Below are 22,149 nucleotides of genomic sequence, written 5' to 3'. Positions count from 1 at the left end.
CAACATGGCACATGTATACATATGTAACAAACCTGCACCTTGTGCACATGTACCCTAGAACTTAAAGTATAATAAAAATAGTAATAATAATAGCCATCATAAGTGTAACCATACTGAGTTCTTATTTTGTACCAGATAACAGGCTATGGTACTTTAAATGTGTTATCTCATTTAATCTTCATAAAAATAAAGAAGGTATTATGATTTTTTCAATTTCACAGATGAGAAAAAATAAAGTCCCCAAAATACAAGTGGCAAATGCCTGACGTAGGACTTAAACCTGGCCAGAGTAGTTCTAGAACTGGTGAATCTGGACACCAAACTCTACAAAAGACAGAGAGAAAAGTGTTAAAAAAAATAGCCCACAGGCCAGGAGGCAGACTGCATTCAGAGGATAAGTAGCGAATCAGTCTGCCAGAGCGGTAGCATGGGAGACTGCACACGAACTGAGAAAACCAACAGCAAGCTATAGGTCAGAGCCCAACCCGGGGCATATGTCTGGTAGAAGGGAGGCTCAGGAAGAAGGGTGCTTTGCTGATAACATAAGTGGGAGTTAGTGTGCTATACTGGGAAAGAGCTTGCATCTTGAAGCCAGAGGTATGTGTTCTAATCCCACCTCTGCCTTTAAGAACAGTGTAAACTTGGGCCTCGGTAACTAAAATAGGGACCATAATATTACCCTGTCTGGTTTTTACAGGGTCTGCAGAAAATTCATATAAAACACTTAATATCATCCCTGAGAAACTTATGTTGTTTTGTTTTAAACTAAAGATAAATGTCCCTATTTCACAGTTCTACCCACGGATGGATAAACCCCTTTCTGAGGGTGAGAAATGAAAGCCTGTGTCTATCTGAAATTCAGGATCCTTATTCAGACACTTTCTTCTTCTTTTTATCACTTATTCTCTTTGAGATAGTAGAGCACTCCTTTTTCCTCATTAAATAGCAGCTTTACCCATAAATTTCTCATAGCTTTTCCTTACTTATTTACACTACTTGATTGTCAAATTTGACAGTGTTGACCATTCCTCAGTCAAGTTGCCATTTGGAATAACTTAAAGGTTTCTGGATGTTTTCTACCCAGCAGCTATTTATGACAATGACAGAAATCAGGAAAATGACATTTGAGGATTTCAATTTTCCTCTATAATCCCTGAAAATAAAGCGATAGTCAATTGTGAATGTGGCTGCTGAATGCTAGAGTACTATATAACAATAGAAAAGATTTAAGATGCTTGAGAACTAACAAATCTAAATTTATTGGTTTTACACAAATGAATGATTTTCATTTCATTTTAAAAATTGTCCTTTATTGTTTAGGGCAAGATAAATTGTATACTCTTTTCTTCAATAATATTTTATCAGATTAACATAGAGGACAATGAATTATGAAATTATGAAATAAATAAAATTGAGGACAAAGCACCATATTAAAATGTTGATTGTTGTTTTTGTCATGTCATATATGTTAAGGAATAGAGTGTTGTGTTTGACTTTGAAAGGTACCTATGAACTGCTTTCTGGTTTTGAGTGATCTGAATTTCTTTTTTTTTTTTTTTTTTTTTTTTTTTTTGAGACAGGGTCTCACTTTGTTACCCAGTACAGTTGTGCGATTATGGCTCACTGCAGCCTCAACTTCCCCAGGCTCAGGTGATTTTCCCTCCTCAGGTCCCCAAGTAGCTGGAACTACAGGCGTACGCCACTGCACTTGGCTAATTTTTGTATTTTTTGTAGAGACAGGGTTTCACCAAGTCACCCAGGCTGGTCTTGAATTCCTGAATTCAAGCGATCTGCTTGCTTTCCAAGGTGTGAGTCTATGCGCCCAGCTTGAATTTCAATGTCACAAATTTTCTATTGCTTGTGAATTCTTTGGGTATTTTATTTCTTTTGTAAAAGGTAGACAGTTCTGAGTTTAAGCATGACTTAGAGATGTTTAACTACATTTCTTACCCCCTGATTTTTACTTCCTGAGATCAGTAGTAGAGAGGGCAATCAGTTCTCACCTTTTAAAAAGATCTGAGGCCAGGCACAGTGGCTCATGCCTGTAATCCCAGCACTTTCGGAGGCCGAGGCGGGCGGATCACGAGGTCAGGAGATCGAGACCATCCTGGCTAACATGGTGAAGCCCCGTCTCTACTAAAAATACAAAAAATATTACCCGGGCATGGTGCCTGGCGCCTGTAGTCCCAGCTACTCAGGAGGCTGAGGCAGGAGAATGGCTTGAACCCGGGAGGTGGAGCTTGCAGAGAGCCGACATCGCGCCACTGCACTCTAGCTTGGGTGACAGAGTGAGACTCCGTCTCAAAAAAGAATAAAATGAGAAAAAAATTATTGAGAGATTGTCAAATCTCTTGAATTTTTTAAAAATTATTGCTCATTAAATTAAACAGCACCTTGTCTATAATTTGTTCAAAACTACCAACTACCAGATCTATGTGTTATACTTTGTTAAATAAACTTCCGTTTCTCTTTGGGAAAGACATATATAGGATCTTGAACAGTATATAAAGTTTAATTAAATATGGCTAGCATTGAAAAGTTCATGGAATTAATCAACTAACTCACAAATATGTGTTGATTTCCTTCTAGGTACACAGCACTGTGTCTGCCCCTACCCAGAGAGGCCCAGTATTTTGACAGCTAGTCTTGTATTCTTGTATAAAGAGTTTTAGCAAACTGAATATGCTTTTTTTCTTTTTTGAGACGAAGTCTCACTCTTGTCCCCCAGGCTGGAGTACAATGATGCGATCTTGGCTCACTGCAACCTCTGCCTCCCAGGTTCAAGTGATTCTCCTGCCTCAGCCTCCCAAGTAGCTGGAATTACAGGCGTCTGCCACCATGCCCAGCTAATGTTTGTATCTTTAGTAGAAACAGAGTTTCACCATGTTGGCCAGGCTGGTCTGGAACTCCTGACCTCAGGTGATCCATCTGCCTTGGCCTCCCAAAGTGCTGGGATTACAGGCGTGAGCTACCGTGCCCAGCCTATTTTTTTTTTTTTTTTCGAGACGGAATTTTGCTCTTATTGCCCAGGCTGGAGTGCAATGGTGTGATCTCGGCTCACCACAACCTCTGCCTCCCGGGTTCAAGCAATTCTCATGCCTCAGGCTCCCGAGTAGCTGGGACTACAGGCACATGTCACTACACCCTGCTAATTTTTGTATTTTTAGTAGAGATAGGGTTTTGCCATGTTGGCCTCGAACTCCTGGTCTTGAACTTCTGACCTCAAGTAATTCACTCTTATTTTCTTTATTTAAAGAATTAACAATATATTACTTACAGGTGGAAAACACAAATGTATGTGTCATTTTCCCTATTACGCTAGCCTCTTCACTGATCTAATTTCATTGGATATGCATTTATCTATCATTTATTAAGCAGCTCTTATGTATTGAATCATGTAGTAAATATTGGACACCCAATGATGGATTAGAGATCTCTTCAGTCCTGGGGGAATTCACAGTTTAAGGGAGGAGGTCAGAGAAACACATAGGAAGATAAGTACTGTGCCATGTGTAGGTAGCCCTGTGAGCCTGGGAAGAGTCAAGGTAGGCTTCCCAAAAGCCATCCCGTTTCACTTGGGTTTGGCAGAGTTAACCAAGCAGAGAAAGGAAGAAAGAGTATACTAGGAAAGGGAAGCAACAGGGACAAAGGCAGGAAAGTGGGAACCTGCACAGTACATTTGGGAACAGCAAAGGGTTGAGTGTGGGTAGAGCAGAAGCTATAGATGAGGATCTAAAGTCAATAGAAGTAGAAATAAAAGAACGTGGAGACAAGTAAGTTCAGTACCCAAGGAAAATCGGAAGGAAGAGGGCAGCTTTCCTTCATGCAGCTTCCCTTCCAGTCACTGAGACCTCAGACTCTTCTCTTCATTCAGGCAGTGAGCATGAAAAGATCTGGATGGGACTGGATATAGCAGCCACCAGTCTTTATTGAAATTGCCCTGGGGCATGACTCGAACTGTGAGGGACCCTAAAGGGGCATGATTTCTGCAGCTGTGTTTACTGTCAGTGATTGTACAGACTCAGACATGGAGCTAGGGATAATATGGTAATCCAGATGAGACATGAGTGACATAGACACAGTAGAGCTCCACCTTGAACCCAAGATTGGCCCCTAGAACTGTGCAAAACAGGCAACACTGCAGGGTGGCTCATGGCACTCAACTATTCCTGTACTGATGACATTCCTATACTGATGACATCACCCACATGATCATCTGTTTATAAGTCTGTCTCTTTAAATGGTGAGGAAAGAGAAATAAAGGTGTAAAAATCCAGCCATCATAACAAAAACACCAAAAGAAAGAAATTAACTTACCCAAAGGTCTCACAGCTTGTAGTTTGTGAATCTCTACATTAAAAGGTGGATGATGAATCTGAGACCTACGGAGTTAACTGTCCAGCATCTCAGCCATATGCCTTATTCCTCTTTATATGCATCTCCACTCCCGCACCACCCCCTCCTGGCTTCATCCTTTAGTGCCTGGAATAACGCCTGGCACATGGTAGTTACTCATCAGAAGTCCACTGAGTGAAAGAACAAACACCTACCACTGACGGGTTGCTATTTATACCATTCTGTCTTCACTGTTGGGAGCTTCATACTGTATTCTTCAAAATGGGCACCCCCTGCAGCATGCCTCACTCTACAAGGAAAACTTCTCTGTTAACAAGCCTTATGATGGGGTCACTATGTGATCACCTAAAGCTGGCCTTTTCTGTCCCTCATCCAGGTAAATGGCTCACCATGGAAAACTATAGATGACTTTTGCCCTTTCACTAACATTCTTCTTGATAAGACACTTAAAGAGGAAAATAGTCTTGACTCTTTAAAGTTGATGCCAGTTTGGGGCTGTTAACAAAGTCAAGGGATTCTGTTGTTAGAATCAACCTAGCACACAGCTTGCTCAGTCGATACTGTTTCACTGGCCTGAGATTACAGCAGAGGTAGGTGCCTAAGATGAGGAAATGGTTGTGGAGAAAGAGTCCGAATGACCCAGAGGCCCACGTGTGCTTTCCTAGTTCGTTTATTCAGCTGATATTTATTGAGAAATTATACTGGGATGTGGAAATTTACTGAGTCTCCGTCCTTTCATTATTTTAATCCAGTGCACTAGGTGTTCTTATCAGAGTGAGTCCATGAAATGTTGGGGATGCAGGGGCACTGGTAGTAGGAGTTGAGAACCTGATGATGACTGTCTTTGCAATGTTCCCTCAGAAGAAAAGGTTTGTGCAGAAGGCGCATCCCACTTCAGACTCCTGCACATCTGCAGAGAACTTTGCATTCTCACTGCAAGAGGAGTTCCTCTTCCTTTCATTTTTCCTCTCTTTGTCTTCCTTTTTTTCTCTATGCCAAACCTAAGCAAATCTGCTTCATCCAGAGGCAGCTGGCGCTACTATGTGGGAGTGTTAAATGTTTAACATCTTGTCACTTGCGTAACTGATGGAGTCATCCTTTTTGTTTCAGAGTTTCATGTTTAGGGGTTGAAAAGCTAGATTGATGAGCATTACCAGAGAGAAATATTTTTTGGAAAGTAAGTGAAGCTGATGACACATTACTTTACAGTTTAGTGAAATTCAGCAAATCTAATTCTATTATCCTGTCAAAGTTTCACAAAAAGGAGACCTGAAAGCATATTTTAGATGAATCTTTAAAGATTTCAAGAAGCCACAACCGCATCTGCAAAGCTCAGATGCATCTGGTGCTGACAGACCTTTGTTTTTCTATAGACTAAGGGGAGTAAATAATCTTCCAAAAACTAATTAAGTAAAGTTATCTTTGGTTGTACAGTGCCTGCCTCTCTCTCCCTTGAAAAGGTTGTCAGCCAGTAAACGATAACTGCGTTTTTCAATTCAAAGGCTATTCGAAGTTTGCATAGCCAAATTTACCCAGGCACACCAAAATAGAAGCTTCCTTTATGAATCATAGAGTCTTGTAATGCAGACTTTATAGAGCATTTAAAGCCAGATCATTTATGTCCTTGTTTATTTTCACAATCAAGTATAAGATACGGTCTAATAAATACATTCTGACCAAAATGCTAGGAGCAATTGTTTTAAAGCGTTTTCACACAATTCTATGTATTTGTCAGAGGCTTACAAGCTGACAAGCTGAAAGCGCTTTGTGATGCTTTTGGCAATTTGTGTGATTGTGTATACACTTGCACAGAAGTTCCTTATTGAGAGGAAGCATTTAAGTAAAAAGGGGAGCATTAATGAAAAGGTCCATTTTAATAGAAATTGCTATGTTGTTCTCTACTATCTAACAATTATTCACTTAAGAAGAAAAGCCTTGATAGAATTTATTGAGAACCTACTATGTACTAGTACACATATTATCAATATAATATTCCCAATTATTTGCTAGGTAGATATTATTTCCATTTTGAAGATGGGAAAACTGGTCAAAACAGGAAACATCTCCTGAGATAGTAAGGGGGGAAGCTGGGATTGACTCCAGTCTATCTAAACCCAAAGCCATGTGTGCTCTTTTTAGGACAGCATAAGAAATTCTGTTTGGAACTCATGATAAAAAACAAGATCAAGATTGTGGTAAAAATGTGAAGGGGTATTATGGGCTGAATTGTATCCCCCAAAAAGATATGTTGAAATCTCAGACCCTGGTACCTCAAAATGTGACCCTATTTGGAAACAGGGTTGTTGCAGATGTGAGAAGTTCATAGGAGTTTATACTGGAGTAGGGTGGGCCCTTAATTCAAGATGACTTGTGTCTTTATAAGAAGAGCACAAAGACATGCAGAAGAATGGCATGTGAAGATGATGGAGGCAGGGACTGAAGTGCTCTACCTAGAAGCCAAGGAATATAAGGATTGTAGCCCTCACCAGAAACTAGGACGCGGGCACAGAATTTTCCTCAGAATATTCCTTCAGAAAGAACCAACCTTGCCAACACCTTGACTCTGGACTTTTAACCTGCGTAACAGTGAAAGAATACATTTCTGTTGTTTGAAGCCTTCAGGTTTTTGGAACTCTCTTATGGCAGCCCTAGGAAATGAATACAGAGGATGACATAACTTCATAGAACTTAGGAAGAAAACCAACTCCAGACTGAATGTTAGGTCAGTGCCCTTCCTGAGGGTCATAGTCACGTTATTTTTCCTTCATCATTTGGGACTATGCGGAAAACCCACACCTAACCCAGTATGAGACTTGAAATACTTTTTTTGGTGCTTTGTCAGAAAATAAATATATGTTTAACCAAAGTTAAGGTGAAATTCTAACGTTTTATCATGCCAATAAATATAGAAATGATACTAGGAAAGGGTGTGCTATTTGACTGAAGTTTCTCTGATGGTTGCTGTTGGCAACCAGTTTTACAAGAGGCACAAGTCTAATTAGGGCAGAAGTCAGGAAGAGATTGCAAGTAATTGAGGTCAGACATAACTCAGGGTGGGCAGGTGGCTGACATCCGATGTAGTCAAACTAAGGGGATCATGGTTTGAGGTGGGCAGACACAACAGGTGAGGGATGGAGACTGAACACTGATGGAAATAACTAAAAGCTGAATCTGGCAATGACATTCAAGTAGGTCAAAAAATAAGTATGATAAAAGCTAAGGGAAATCTGAGGTTTTTCTCTTCAGAAGCCTAGTCTTCCTAAATTGGCTATTTCTTTAGACTGGAGATCATTAGTTATTAAAAGGACTATACTTACACCTGCCAACCTAATGCCCCATAGAGCCAGTTTACCTCCTGGCTGCCTTCAAGGTTCTGATGTCTGACTCAGTTGAGAAGAAGGGACTTGCCTTTGCAGAAAATGTAAATGGAGAGAGTAGTACTGATGTCTTTAGGAGCCTCACTAGAGGGGAAGGAAAGGACAATCAACTTACTGGTGAAGCCATCTTCTGTGGATCTTTGAGTTGGAACTAGGCTGAGAATGTAGGTCTGAAGTGCAAATCATCCATGTTCTTATTGATAATAACTTTGGTATTTCAAAATTTTAAAAATATGGTCATTTATTTCTGTTCTGAAATTTCCCATTAGCCAGGAAAAAAAATTTTGACTAATGTTGAAGACTACTCAATGAATGTTGCTATCCATTTGTTTGTTCACTCATCTGCTCAATCACTATTTACTTGGATGGGGAAGGGATTCATAATTTCTAGATATGTTGCTAAATGATGAAAATAAAGGAAAAAATAAGACATGGTTTCTGACTTAAGATGAGAATAGTTGAGTCAGGAAGGCAATATCAAATCCGTATAATACAAGGCATGAGGTGTCAGAGTAAAGAGATGAAGTCCTTTTACTGTGGGGCTTAGTATGTGAGAAAAACTGTGAGAAAGAAGTTCATTGTGTGTAGAGCCTGCCTATATGAGGCAGGGAGCAATAGAGGATGAGGCTGGAGAAATAGACCCAGGCCTGCTGCTTGAGACCTGGACCGTGGGACCTTGCTACTATGGGCCGTGGGACCTCAATAGTAAGTGGCACGGTCAGCCACGTTTAAAAAGAAGGACATTTCCACAGCTTGGTTGAGGATGGCTTGTATATTCCCCATCACTAATTCCAGCATTATTTCTCCAGTAGTAATAATGAATGTGCCCTCATATAGCCACATTTCCCCAGCCCTTATTATAACAAGTTAAGGCAGCTTACTTCTGGGATTTTTCAGTGTTGGAATATTCTACATAGATGAAATGCCCTTATTGCCAGTTCACAAAAATGATATCAACAATTGTTAACTACATGATAGACAGTATTTTCTCCAGCAACCTCTCTACAGAAGTCTAAAAGAAATATTTACAGTCATGCTCCCATGAGCATCATTAAGAGAAAACACTGATAGCAATTCAAAAAAATAAAAACAGAAACATTCTTGTCCCCAGCTCTGTTGATAGGGATTATTTAATTCAGCTTTTCCCCCACCCCTATTTTGGTAGATGCTGTTCATTATTATGTATTACACAAATCATTCTCAACACCTGTGGGCACTTTCTATATGCAACATATCTTGTAGGGGTAACTCTTTAAAAAAAAAGGTTAATAACATTAATCCCATTTTACAGATGGGAACAAAAGACAACTGGTTTATTATATTCTGTCAGGTCAGATAGCAAATCAATGCCTCATTAACGTTCATTAGAATTTTCACTCCATCCAATTTCAAACTAAGCTTCTTCTTCCCTAAGGAACTTAATTAGTATCAAAAATTTTCTGGCATTAGCTCCTCACTGATTCATATGTCAAACCTTCAAACACTTACTTGAGCAAGGTACTGTGCTGGTGGTACCAGGCTGGACAAGAAACGGTAAATGGGTCAACTAAGCCAGCATGTAGAAAGCATTTAGAATCAGAGCAGGAGTAGCCTTTAATAATAATTGTTAGTAATAATGGTATTTATGGAGAGCTCCATATGTGTGGGCTGTGTGCTAAGCATTATATATAATCTGCTATGTCCAACTCACAGTGGCAACCTCAGTTAGGTTCTATTTCATTGATGAGGAAGCTGAGGCTTAGAAAGTGTCTTGTGTAAAGGGTACGACTGGTAAACAGAAAAAGGATTTGAAACTAAGACATCTTAGTTCATGGTCTCAATCACAAAGCCAGTGGCTCTCAAAATTGAAAATGCACCAGAATCACCTGGAAGATTTTTTAAGGCACAAATTGCTGGGCCCACTACCAGAGTTTCTGATTCAGCAGGTGTGATGTAGAGTGAAACATTTGAATTTCTAACCAGTTCCCAGGGGAGGCTGATGTCCCAGGCATCATACTTTGAGAACCACTGCTCTAGCTAGTACTTAAAGTAACAATCTTTGACTGTGGTCGGCATACAGTGGGAAGTCATTCAAAGTTTTTGAGCAAGCGATGACCTCGCCAGAATAGCACTTTTAGGAGATTAATAGGGCAGCCGTGTGCAGGTTACTAGAGGACAGATGGTGGACCAGGAGGTTCCCAGGTAAGTCAGGAAGAAGCAAAGAAATGATAATAGATGTTGAGAAATATTGGCCCAGTGGAGTAGATGGAGAGGGTTTGCTGATCAGTGGAGGAAAAAAGAGTTGTCAGATGTGACAGTCTGCTTTTCAGTCTGGATGGCTAGAAGAATCATTAGGTCATCAATAGAAATTGAAAGGAGTTCTTCTTTTATATTTATTTTCATCTCCTATTTCCACATAGCCTCTTACTGTTCACTCCTTTCATTGTTTTTATTTATGAGATTTCCACAGCATTTTCGTTCTTCTTCTTTACCTAAAGGGACCAATGTATCTAAAGGGCAGTTATAGACTCTTGGTTGCTTCTGAGATGCTTTTCTTACCTCAAGGATCTCTGATTCTCCCACCTCAATACGCCTTCTTTTTAGGGTGGCTCTATGGCTCCCACTGCTTACAGATCTCAGTGGATTCTACTAATCGTGACGAAGCTTATGGTTCCCGTGTTTCACCTGATGCCTGTCTGGGGAGCACACTGTCAGTGCAGAGGCTTCATAGTCCATTGCTAATAGTGTTTTCAAAACGATATCTGTTTTTTAAGCTCAAAATTATTATATTAGTGTTTTGAACACATATTTTGCTTTTATATAATTTATTTCCATAAGTAAAGGGTGTGTTTTTAAAACAACATTTACAAATATGGATTATTTAAGGAGTATTTAGTCTTCAATTTAAAACAAATTACCCTACTTTAAAAGTGTAATTTTTGAATTGATTTTTAAACTAAAATCATAAGAAAGCCAGAATAGAGATAAAAACTTCTAAGAATCTTTTTTATAAAGTAAATAGTCTTACAAAATAACCCCACAGAATATATCTTTAAAAGAAAATTACATTTTATACATGAAATTTTTCTAATGTGAGGACAAGTACCTATAATGAAGATATGTTATAGTCAAGCCAAAGCTTTAAGTTTATAATGTGTGTCATTCAGAGGTGAAGGGAAGATTGAATAGTCCACAGGGTCCCTGTGGCAGTGTGGGTGTCCTATCTGTGGGAGCACAGATCCACCTTCTCTGCTCTGGATGCCCTGACTGGACAGCATGTTCTTACAGCTATTTCTCCTTTGGATACTGCCATTTTCTCTGTGTGATCTTGCCCAAGCTCATTTATATATTTAATTTTTTATTTCCATAAGTTTTTGGGGAACAGGTGGTATTTGGTTGCATGAGTAAGTTCTTTAATGGTGATTTGTGAGATTTTGGATCACCCATCACCTGAGCAGTATATGCTGAACCCAGTTTGTAGTCTTTTATCCCTTACCCCTTTCCACCCTTTCCCCCTGAGTCCACAAAGTCCATAGTGTCATTCTTATGCATGTGCATCCTCATATACCTTGATTATAAATGATAATTCAATTTTTCAAAAAATTGACTCAACTGGAATCTTGAGTGTGAAATTTTAAGATATGGCATTTAAATACACGTACAGAATTGAAGTGACCTTGCTTCCGACTTTTCTGAAGAATTTGAGACTACTTCGCGTGAGTTCCACCACCTTTCTTCCTCAGCCCCTCCAGTCTCTCTGTGACTCCATGGATTCTCCTCTCTTCTCCTTGGATGGAGAAATCGACCTTCTCATTTCTGAGGCCCATCCATCCATCTGTTTCCCTGTTATCTCTTCTGCCTCTGGCTCTTTTTCCCTCAGTCCTTGCTTGTCTCTTTTGACCTTTTCCTTCCTCCCTTTCCAAAATTTTTGGCAAAACACCAAAATTTTTGTCTCACAACTTCAAAAAAAAATGGGAAAAATCAATCCTTCTTTAAATATTAACTGTATGGTCTGCTTCCATTTTTAAGACACTGAGAACAAAAGAGAAGGAAGGGAGGCCTGGGGCATACTATGTGGTATTTGGGACTTGGTCTATGTGGCGGTGATAAAGAAAACAGTCCCCTTTGAGTTGCAACATGTGGGTTGCAGCTGGGGTGGGTGTAACAGGGCTAAGAAGCCCCTTATGAAATTTAGATCTGGAAGGTACATATGGAGCTGGCTCATCTTGGGGAGGATTGCTTGGAGCTTTAATTTGCACAGTTGTGAATAGTGGTGACATGGGAGCAGAGGTGAAGGGAAGATTGAATAGTCCACAGGGTCCCTGTGGCAGTGTAGGGGTCCTATCTGTGGGAGCACAGATCCACCTTCTGTGCTCTGGTTGCCCTGACTGGACAGAGTGTTCTTACAGCTATTTCTCCTTTGGGCAACAGCTTCAACTTCAGAATATTTTTAGATAATGTCCTCTCTCCATCACCACAGAAGTTTGTAGAGCTGAAATTAGGATATATTTGGAGGTTGTGTATTGTAGTTATAAGGAGCATGTGCTCCCAGTAGGACTGGCTGGGTTCACATTGTGGCACTGCCATTTTCTCTGTGCGATCTTGCCCAAGCTCATTAACTTCTTTCTAGTTGCTCTTTGCTTCCTAATCTATAAAACAGGCATAATAATGATACTTACTTCATGGTTATTATGAGGATTAAATGAAACAAACTATGTAAGTCACTTAAAACAATACCTGGCACATAGTTACTGTTCAATAAATGTTAACTATTTTATGAAATATGTATTCTAATGCAATAAATCCTTACCTTATCTCTCTCACACACACATACATGTAAATGCATTACGTATGTGTGTATGTGTATATATATATACCTATATATACATATATGCAGTCAAAATTAAATGCTACTATTTCCATAAAGCCTTTTTCTGCCTTCCTTTATTTAGCAAATGATTGGCCTTTCTGCCTTCCTTTATTTAGCAAATGATTGGTAAAGACGCACTATATTCCTAGCATGGAGGTCACAGTGATCAGCAAGACAGCCCCAGTCGCTATTCTCGCAGAGTTGGTGAACAAGCCATTTCAGCAAAGCGTGATAAATTTATGATAAGAAGGGCACAGGGTCTCATAAATGAATACATGAATGAATAAATGGGTGAGTGAATGTTTCTTGCTATTTCTACTGAAATGTTAGGTGTTTTGATCCCTGAGAATAAGTCAGAATTTCTTTAAAGCCTGTGCTGGTCTATTCATAATGCCATTTCTGCTATGAATCATAACTACTCAAAAGCCCAGAGTGATTCTGGGGCTGCATCCAACTGTTGTTAATCTTCTAAACAGGTAACTGAGATCCAGGTAGAGTAAAAAAAATTCAGATGAGGGAGATATATCAACATCCCTCCAATGATATATGACAGACAGTAATTACTATCTGCCTTATCACTTTTCCAATGCTCTCATGCTGATTCGCTGGCCAGGGATTGTTCTTTTTAAAAAAAAATCTGGTTCAGGCACTATTGGAAACTTAATATAGCAGGTGAAGCATTCAGGCCCTTGATGAATCAGGGCCAGACACAAATACAAGGCTATAGACTCAGGGGCTTCAAAGAGAGACATTTAGGACAGATCTGCTCTTGGAGCTGCTGCTTGTACTTGCTAAGAGCCAGAATCCAAAGGATGCAGCTGCCGCAAATGCGCATAAATAAAGGCAGTGAGTTCCTAGCATTCCTATGGGAACCTGCAGCAGCTCAGATTACCTGTTCCCTAGACAGGATTTCCTTTCAGCTTGGTGTCTCATATTAAAAGGTAGACCAAGGAGTACACTTCCAGAATGGTGCTTGGGGAATATTTGTAGTACGAGTTGCATGACTAATTCTCCCCACACAGTATAGAAGACCTACTCCTGAGGGTATTATACATTTAAAAAGTAGCATGAAAAAGAGAGAATCTGTCTTTTTCCTGCATATTCCCAAAATGTAAGTAGCTGTTTTTCTGGTCCCTAAGGTGTATGTGTGTGTGTGTGTGAGAGAGAGAGAGAAAGAGAAAGAGAGAAATGCCCCAGGAAGCAATCCCAGAATAACATGATTCATTTTCTGATTGGAATATTGATCATTTGATTCAAATCTGGATTAAAACTGGTGTATTTCTTAGGTTGAAAATCTGTAGTCTTTTTACATTAGCCCCTGGCTTTAGTGGAAACTTTACCTGTAGAAGGAATTCAAGATTAAACTGTGAACACATAAAATCCAGCACTGCGTGATCCAAAGCTTCAGTAGGTTCATGATCAGAAGCCTACACTTCTAACTCCAAGCCCAACTGCCCACTGGAAATTGAAGAATCCAAATTACTAATGAGAGGGGAAACCCCATGCATTCACTACAGCAGATCACAAAGTTTCTGTAATACAGCCATGTTGTGGAGCAGAAAAACAGTGAGCCTCAGTATAGGTTCTGTCTGATTCCTCTCTTCCCTCTTACAGGCCAGGTGACCTGAGGCAAGTTGCCTGACCAATTTGCCCTCAGTTTCTTCAAGAAAACAATATATATAATAATACCGATACCACACAGTTGCTGGGAAGATTAAATAAGGAATTGTATGTGAAATAAATTTTCTAACACCTATGATTTCAAAAAACACATTTATAGACATTATCTCACTTGATACCTCATAGTGGATTTCTAAAGACATGTATCATCAAATTTTGAGCATGATATTTGTGTTTTTCTTTACACATATCTAAGAGAACAAGCAATTTTTTTTTCCTTTATTGTGTGTGTGTATTCAAACATACTTGGCTGATGTATAAGATTTTTCTTTTTTTTAATTTTCTTTTGAAATGCCCAAAAGCAACAACAAGAAAGAGAGAAAGAGAAAGAGACTCACTTAAAAAAAAAGGCCTCAAAGTTATAGGCTCGGCCTGGCCATTAGCTGCTTATAGTAATTTCGGTGAATATTTAGACTTCAGCTCTGCCCTCTTCATGAGTCTAGCTTTGCAGAGGTTGAGCTCCTACTGTATGCCAGGCCCTGACAGTTGGCAGTGTCTGGTCTGGTATGCAGTAGGTGATCAATACCTATTTGTTGGTAATTGCTAATACAACTTTTGAGGTTTTCTTTGGTCTTGGGGAAACAGTGCCCTGTGGCATGTGGTTTTCTTTTTTTTAAATTATACTTAAGTTCTGGGATACATGTGCAGAACGTGCAGGTTTGTTACATAGGTATACATGTGCCATGGTGGTTTGCTGCACCCATTAATCTGTCATCTACATTAAGCATTTCTCCTAATGCTATCCCTCCCCTTTCCCCCCACCCCCGACAGGCCCCAGTGTGTGATATTCCACTCCCTGTGCCCATATGGAGAACAAGGCAATTCCATCAAGCCACAATTCCAAAGGCATGAGTGAATGTGGAGTTGTTGCTTTCACCAAAAATTGTTTTTGCAAAGCATTGGCATTTGTCAAGAGCCTAACTGTGGCCAGCCACAAACACAGTCCAGTAGTATTTGCGGCAGTGCCCACAAAGGCTCCAGTGAATTCTTCTTTGTGAAAAGTCTTCAAAACACAGAGTAACCATGTAGCAATTACCATCAGAAGTATTTAGAGGCATTCTGAAGAGTCTGTTGGGAATTTTAACAGCCTGATCTCTGCCCCATTCAGATGGTTATGGTAACATGCAAAGTGAATAGCTCTGTGGGCCTGCCAGAAACAGAGGGGGCTTGGCCCATTAGATAGCAAAGTGCAAGTCTTCTGCACCTGACACTGTGCGGACTCCAGGGCTGCTGTGGAGTTTCACTGGCTGTGGCCACAGCTGGAGTATGTAGGGCCAACTGGTGACTAACTGTGGAATCTCCACACAACTTCTCCCTATTAAAAAATTGCACAGGAAAATGCATTAGGAAAAGGTCACATAAATCTCTTCTGGAATGATGCTCATAAAAGATTTGTCATTTTTCTTGGTTCTAAGAGCAATGGGCATACTTTAATCTAATGTATTCGTTCACTTAGCAAATATCCAAAGCTTTTACTTTTAGGGTCTGGAGATACAGCAGCAAATAAAACACAGAAAATAATCTTTTCCCTCATGGAGATTTTATTCTAATGTGAGAAGAGTGACAGGCAACTTTTTAAAAAAGTAAAAAAAAAAAAAAAGAAAAAGAAAGGAAGTAAAGGGGCTGCATTATGAAGGGGGACAGGCCACTGGTAGGACTTGGAGATTTACTATGATTGAGATGCGTGCCACTGCAGGGGTTTGGGCAGAGAGGTAACATCATTAGGATTGTTTCTAAAAGGATTGCTCTGGCTGAGGTACTTTGGGGCTGGAAAGAGAGGTAGCCAATTAATTTGCTTTTTTATACCTACTTTCTATGCATTCAATTATATAGTAAGTATTTTACTTAGCATGGGCTATGAGCTGGATACTGGGGAAAGAGACAAAGAATGAAAGATGAGATTCTTCAGTGTGATAAAAAACATACTAAAGAGGGCACTTAACCAAGTATTGGGGAGAGAGAAGCTGAGGCCTGAAAGATAAGTAGCATTATTCAGTGGAAGAGGGGAAGGAAAGAATGCAGCAGGCATAAATGAGAATAAGAATAATAACAATAATAAGGTAGCTAATACTGAGCACCTCCTGTGTGTTAGGGATTCTTCTAAGCACTTTGCGTGTATACCATCTCATATAATTCTCACAAATACCTACATATGTGATAAGTATTGTTATTGTCCTTATGGTACAAAAAAGGAATGTGAGGCACAGGAAGGTAAAAAATTTTGCTTAAGGACAGCAGCTAGGAAGTAGAGGTGCCCAGACTGAAAACTAGCTCAGTCTGATTCACACCCTGAGTCCCTGACCACTTGGCCAACTGCATAGAACATTGAGTCTGAGAGATGAGGCTGAAGAAATGACCAGGAGCTCAGTTCAACCAAATTTATTTTTAAAATAAGTGTTGCAAGTAAACTCTCTGCCCAAATGCCAAGGCTACAGAGATAAGTAACAAAGCACGGCTCCTAGTCTGAAGGAGTGTGCTTCTGGTGTGCCACATATCAAAGCTTAATAAATAACCAATATAAATATGACCATGGAGGCCTGGCTGTGCAGAAGGCCACAGAGAACTTCTTACAGCATCCACAGTCATGGTCTTGTCAATACAGAAGCCGGGAGCAGCAGTTGGCCCAGCAGGAAATGTCAAAACCTGTGTTGCCCCAGGATTCAAAGAGGCATCACAGCACATCACACCAGAGTGGGGTAAGAACCCCCACATTACTGGCAAGAGAAGAGGTTTTCAATGAGAACAAGGCACCCCAGCTACATAATATCATTTTGTTATTCAGGGTCTGACAGCAAAGAATACACAGAGGAGGAGAGGAAAGCTTTGGTGTTGTGTGATGAGGCAAAGGGTCCCAGAGGTTTGGTATACATTCGCTTAAAACAAAACAAAAAAAAACAGTGCTTGTAATTTTGTAACCTCCTTAGGGTATTTCAAATGGTTTGTGAAGATCAATGTTCTGCATGTTCAAAGAGTTTAGGGAGTTTTAAAACCTTCCCATGCAGACTGGCTTGTCATAAAGAACAAAGGAACATGGAATTTCTTGCAGGGATCTGAATTCACACAAAGGAGCCCAGAGATCTAAAATCAACAAAGATGGCCTTTGAACTTTCCTCAATCCAAAAGGGGAAAAGAATATGTATTGCTCTGTGGGCTCCAATCTAGTTGCTGCTTTTATCTTCCATCAATAAAATTGGTTTTGTGATTTTTATTTATGTAACTACCCAGTGGCCATTGAGTATAAAGTAGTGGTTAAAAGCTTGGGCTCAGATGGACCTGAGTTCAAATTCAAGTTCTACGGTTCTTATAACCTGTGACTTTGGCCAAGTTGGTTGAGCTCTCCAAGTCTCAAATTTCTCAGCTATAGGATGAAAATAAGAATATCTTCTTCTTCATTAGGTTGCAATGAAGGTGACGTGAGAATGCAATTTCTACATGTCTAATATGTGGTAAACACTAAATAAATATAAATTGGATATTTTTTTCTGTTTTCCATTAGCTCATGCATTTTAGTCTTTAACATTCCTCTCCTAGGAGAAGCTATGAAAATCTAAGATGAATGGAGATCCTACATTCACTGAGATATCATTGTTTGGCCCAAAGGGAGAAGGCAGCTTAGGAGAGCAACACGTATAGGACTTATCTGACACTCTAAAGAAGAGATTGGTAAACTACAACTCATGGGTAAATCCAACTCCCTGCTTGTTTCTGTAAAGTTTTATTGGAATACAGCCACACTCATTTGTTTACATATTATCTATGTCTGTGTTTGCACTGAAACAGCAGAGTTGAGTAGTTGCAAGAGACCATATGGTCCACAAAGCCTAAAATATTTACTGTCTGGTCCTTTACAGGAAAAGTTTGCTGATCCCTGCCTGCTCTAAAAGCATAAAAATCTATATTTGTTCAAGTCACGTAGCCCCAAAACTGTATACATTGGAAATCCATCTCCTAGTGGAAACATATGAAGGCTACCTTCAGGTCACTGTAAACAGTTTTACTAGCCCGTGCCAGGTGCTGTGTGAAGTGCCAGGCACACGGAGACTCATAAGGCTCATCCTTGAGCAGTGGCTAAAGAAATGAAAGGAGGTTCACCAATGACCACAAACTTTGTTAAAAAGAATCAGAGTAAACAGACAAAGATAAACATGAATAAAATTGCAGAGGAGGAAACATCATTCATTCATTCAATCATTTCTTTAATCCATATTTACTGAGAAACAAGGCATAGTAGAAAATAGGAAACACAAGATTAGATGGAGTGGTAAATGACAAAAACAAGTCTGCCATAAGAAGACTCTGAGAAATGCATTCAGCAGAGCTAAAAAGCAAATGTGGGATTTATAAGGCATGAGCAAAAAAGGAGAACCAGAAAGCCACTATGGTGGATAGGGAGGGGAGACAGGGCAGATAGGGACAAGATGAAGTTCCAGAAGGAGGTAGAGGCCAGGTCACGAGGGCTTTATCAGCCAGGACAGGGTGTTAGGATGTTGATCTACATGTGTTGGGCAGCCACTGAGGGATTGGAATCAGGGAGGTGACATAATCTGATTAGCATTTTAAAAATTTCACCATTGTTACTGTTTTATCTCTTCCCTTCCCTTCATGAATGATTTAGTCCAAAACCATTGGACAGGGCTGAGTAAGGTGGACTTCCCCAATGGATATGGAGCAGAATGTCAGAGTCCAAGTAAGGTGTGGAGAATGTCTATGTGGTGGATGGGAGTGGTGGGTGGCACTGCCTGGCATACGGTGTCAGAACAGAAGTGGGAGAAGGAAAGGGTTTCCACAGGAGGTTGGGGCTGCCCAGCCAAGGTGGTAGTGCTTAAGTATGGTAAATAAGGTAGTCACGTGGGAGAGTACCCTGGCAGAGGAGATCAGAATCGAAGCCCAGGAAAAACGTTATGTATGAGAAGGGTGGAGAGAATAGTGGCTCAAGTAAGGCCAGAGCCCAAGAGTGGTAAGCAGGACATCCTACAGAGTAGTGCCACTGTGGTTCCATGCAGGCTAAGAAGGACATGGGCACAGGAAAGTGCCTGGTGGAAGGAAGTTGGAGCATAAGAGTGGTGAAGAAGGTGTACGTGTGGGCAGGCAGCCCAGTGCAAGGGGCTGGAGCCTGAGCAGGGTGAGGAGGGCATGGCATAGGGACATAGTACAGTGCTGAGTGCTGGATCCCCAGGTAAGTGAGGAGCAGACCCACTTGGGGCAGACAGGTGGGGAATAGGCAGGTAGGTGTCAGAACACATGAGAGTGAGGAAGCCTTCTGCATGGGTGTGGGATATTGGAGCCCCCGTGGGTAAAGGAGGATATCTGTGTGTGTGTTGGAGTGGGGAAAGGGTACAACAGCAATGGGAGATTTGTACATTCAGGGACAATGATCAAATAAGTAAATATATTTAGGACAATGGGAGCTAGGTTTCTCACTGTCAGATAATGGTGTTGTGAATATGGAGAGAATGAAAACTAGAGTCAACTCTGTTGGTTGGTTTGGAACTGGAGATGTTGCTGGAAACTTATGCTTTGACAGAGCGAAGTCTTAATGTGTTTACACACCTATGTATGCTCATGCATATGCTCTAGCTGTTTCTGCTAAATGAAAGCACCTGGGAGGAGTGGCACTTCAACTGCAGGAACACACCTGGCACCTTGATCCTCATTTCCAAATACTATTATTTACCAAAAGGAAACAAGGCACTTGAAGAAATGACAGACTTTAAGGCTGACACAAGGAAGGTACAAAACAAGAAAATAAGCCTGAAACATCTTGCACCAGAAAGGAGAGAGATACAAAGAAAGATGGTGACATATCAAAGGAATACATCGAAGGCACCCCAGGTGGTCAACTATGAGTTAATTTGAGTATAAAATAAATGATGACAGTGACATCAATAAAATTGTAACTATAAGTTCATATAGATATAAATAAATGATAGAAGTAAATAAAATTTGGCTGAGATGCAGAATATTTATATAGTCTCAAAGCACCTCCTCACAAAATACTTATTAATTACAAAAAGAAAAAGAGTAATTTTATAGTGTGGAAGCCTATCAGACATCACTCAGTCAAGTAATCAAAATTAACAACACAATAATGGGACAAATCAAAATGTGATGGGACACAATGAAAGAAACAACATCCCTTCTGTGATACTGCCCTCCAAAGATGCATAATTTGAATCTAATCATTAGGAAACCTCTGATAAAACCAAATTGAAGGACATTTTGCAAAATTACTGGCTTGTCGTCCTCAAAAATGTCATGGTTATGAAATTCAAGTAGAGACTGAGAGACCATTTCAGACGGAAAGAAAATAAAGAAACATGACAATTCAGTGCTGCATGTGATTCTGAATTAGATTCTTTTGCTATAAAAAGCGTTATTGAGATAATTGGCAAAACTTGAATGGCGTCTGAGAGTAGATGGAAGAATCAAATGATTGTATTGTGGTTATGTAGGAGGATGTCTTTATTTTGGAAATACACTAAAGTATTTGGGAGATGATGGGCATTAGATTGTCAACTTACCTCAAATGCTTCAGAAGAATAAACACTGTATAATTGTGGCAACTTTTCTTTATGTTTAAGATAGTTTTTAAATGAAAAGTTTTTTTAAGAAAGTTCATATATTCACTTCAGCCATTTGATTCCAAAGTCTTTGCACATGCCCCTGCTTTGCTCTCTCCCTGGATGACCCCACCCCTTGTGAACCAGGGCGTGTTCTTCATTTTCTCTGCATAGGGAGAGTGTCCTTAGACCATGTCCTTTCTCCTGTGTTGAAGTTTACCTGTACATGCCTATGGGTTTTTTTCCTTGTTTTGAGGCAGGGTCTTAATCTGTCACCCAGGCTGGAGAACAGTGGTAGGATCACAGCTCACTGCAACCTCTACCTCCTGGCCTCAAGAGATCCTACTGCCTTGGCCTCCCAAAGTGCTGGGATTACAAGCATGAGCCACTGTGCCAGCCGTTAGGTGTCTACGTTTCTATTTACCCCAGAGGGTAGGGTCTATATCCATCACACTCATGTCTGTATTCCTAATATATAGCACAGCTCCTGGCATTGTGCTTGATAAAAAGCCATGGAAAAAGGAAGAGAGATAGGGATATAGCCATAACTTTGAGAATCACTTCTAGAGCCAACAGGTTTAAGTTGAGAAAGACTTAATAACTGCCTGGCTTAGGTTTGAATTACAACTGGGTTATCTTGGATAAGACATAGTCTCTCTGAGCCTTGGTTTCCTCATATATAAAATGGGTTGTTAGGTGGGGCAAATTCTGTAAGTTTTGTAAAGTATCGAGTAGAGTCCCTGGCGCTTAGCAGGTATGAAACAATTTTGTTTTCCCACTGTCCTTAAAAATAAAGATAAAAATCATCAAATAGAACTAGAAGATCAGAATTCTAGGTTATAGTCTTGATTTCACTACAACCTTGCTATATGAACTGGGATAGGTTATTTCAATTCTCAAGGCCTCAGTTTCCTTCTTGGTAAGATGGTAGGTGGGAAAATGAGGAAGTGAGGAGTGGGCCTTATGACTGTCATGCTACCAAGAACTCAAAAAGTTTTTTTTTTTTTTTCCTGGATGATAGTATAGAAGGTGAGGGATATGAAAGATTTTGCTATAGAGTATGTTCCTCAGTTTTAGCAGTCAAGGCATGCAAAGTCTGCCTCTTAATGGTTTGCTCAGCTGACTCATTTATACCTGCTTAAATTAGTAGGTAAATTGAGAGGTGGTAGTGTTGTTAGGTTACTGTTGAGCCTATTAATAATTTATGAGCCATCAAGGAATTAATACACACTTTAAGTTCTCACTGCATTTTTCCTTATTCATAATTCTTTGCCTAATTGATTTTTCCTTTAAAAATGGGGGGAGCTGAGACCTTGGATATTTGCCT

General features: G+C 40.0%; 2 protein-coding genes across 2 annotated transcripts in view; one reads left to right on the top strand and one right to left on the bottom strand.

The window, feature by feature from the left end:
• The window catches only part of LRRC53 (leucine rich repeat containing 53), a 43,370-nt gene extending 38,954 nt beyond the window's left edge, over positions 1–4,416 (bottom strand). The window contains exon 1 of the mRNA XM_034967643.3: positions 4,318–4,416. The gene's annotated coding sequence lies outside the window, so the exon portion shown is untranslated. The remainder of the gene's footprint in view (positions 1–4,317) is intronic.
• LOC100990811 (fucose-1-phosphate guanylyltransferase) overlaps positions 1–22,149 on the top strand; it is a 345,681-nt gene that overhangs the window by 310,196 nt on the left and 13,336 nt on the right. The window lies entirely within an intron of this gene.

Source organism: Pan paniscus, chromosome 1 (genome assembly GCF_029289425.2).
Source record: "Pan paniscus chromosome 1, NHGRI_mPanPan1-v2.0_pri, whole genome shotgun sequence".
NCBI lineage: Eukaryota > Metazoa > Chordata > Mammalia > Primates > Hominidae > Pan > Pan paniscus.
Note: the sequence above shows the minus strand (reverse complement) of the source record. Positions and strands in the feature narration are given on the sequence as shown.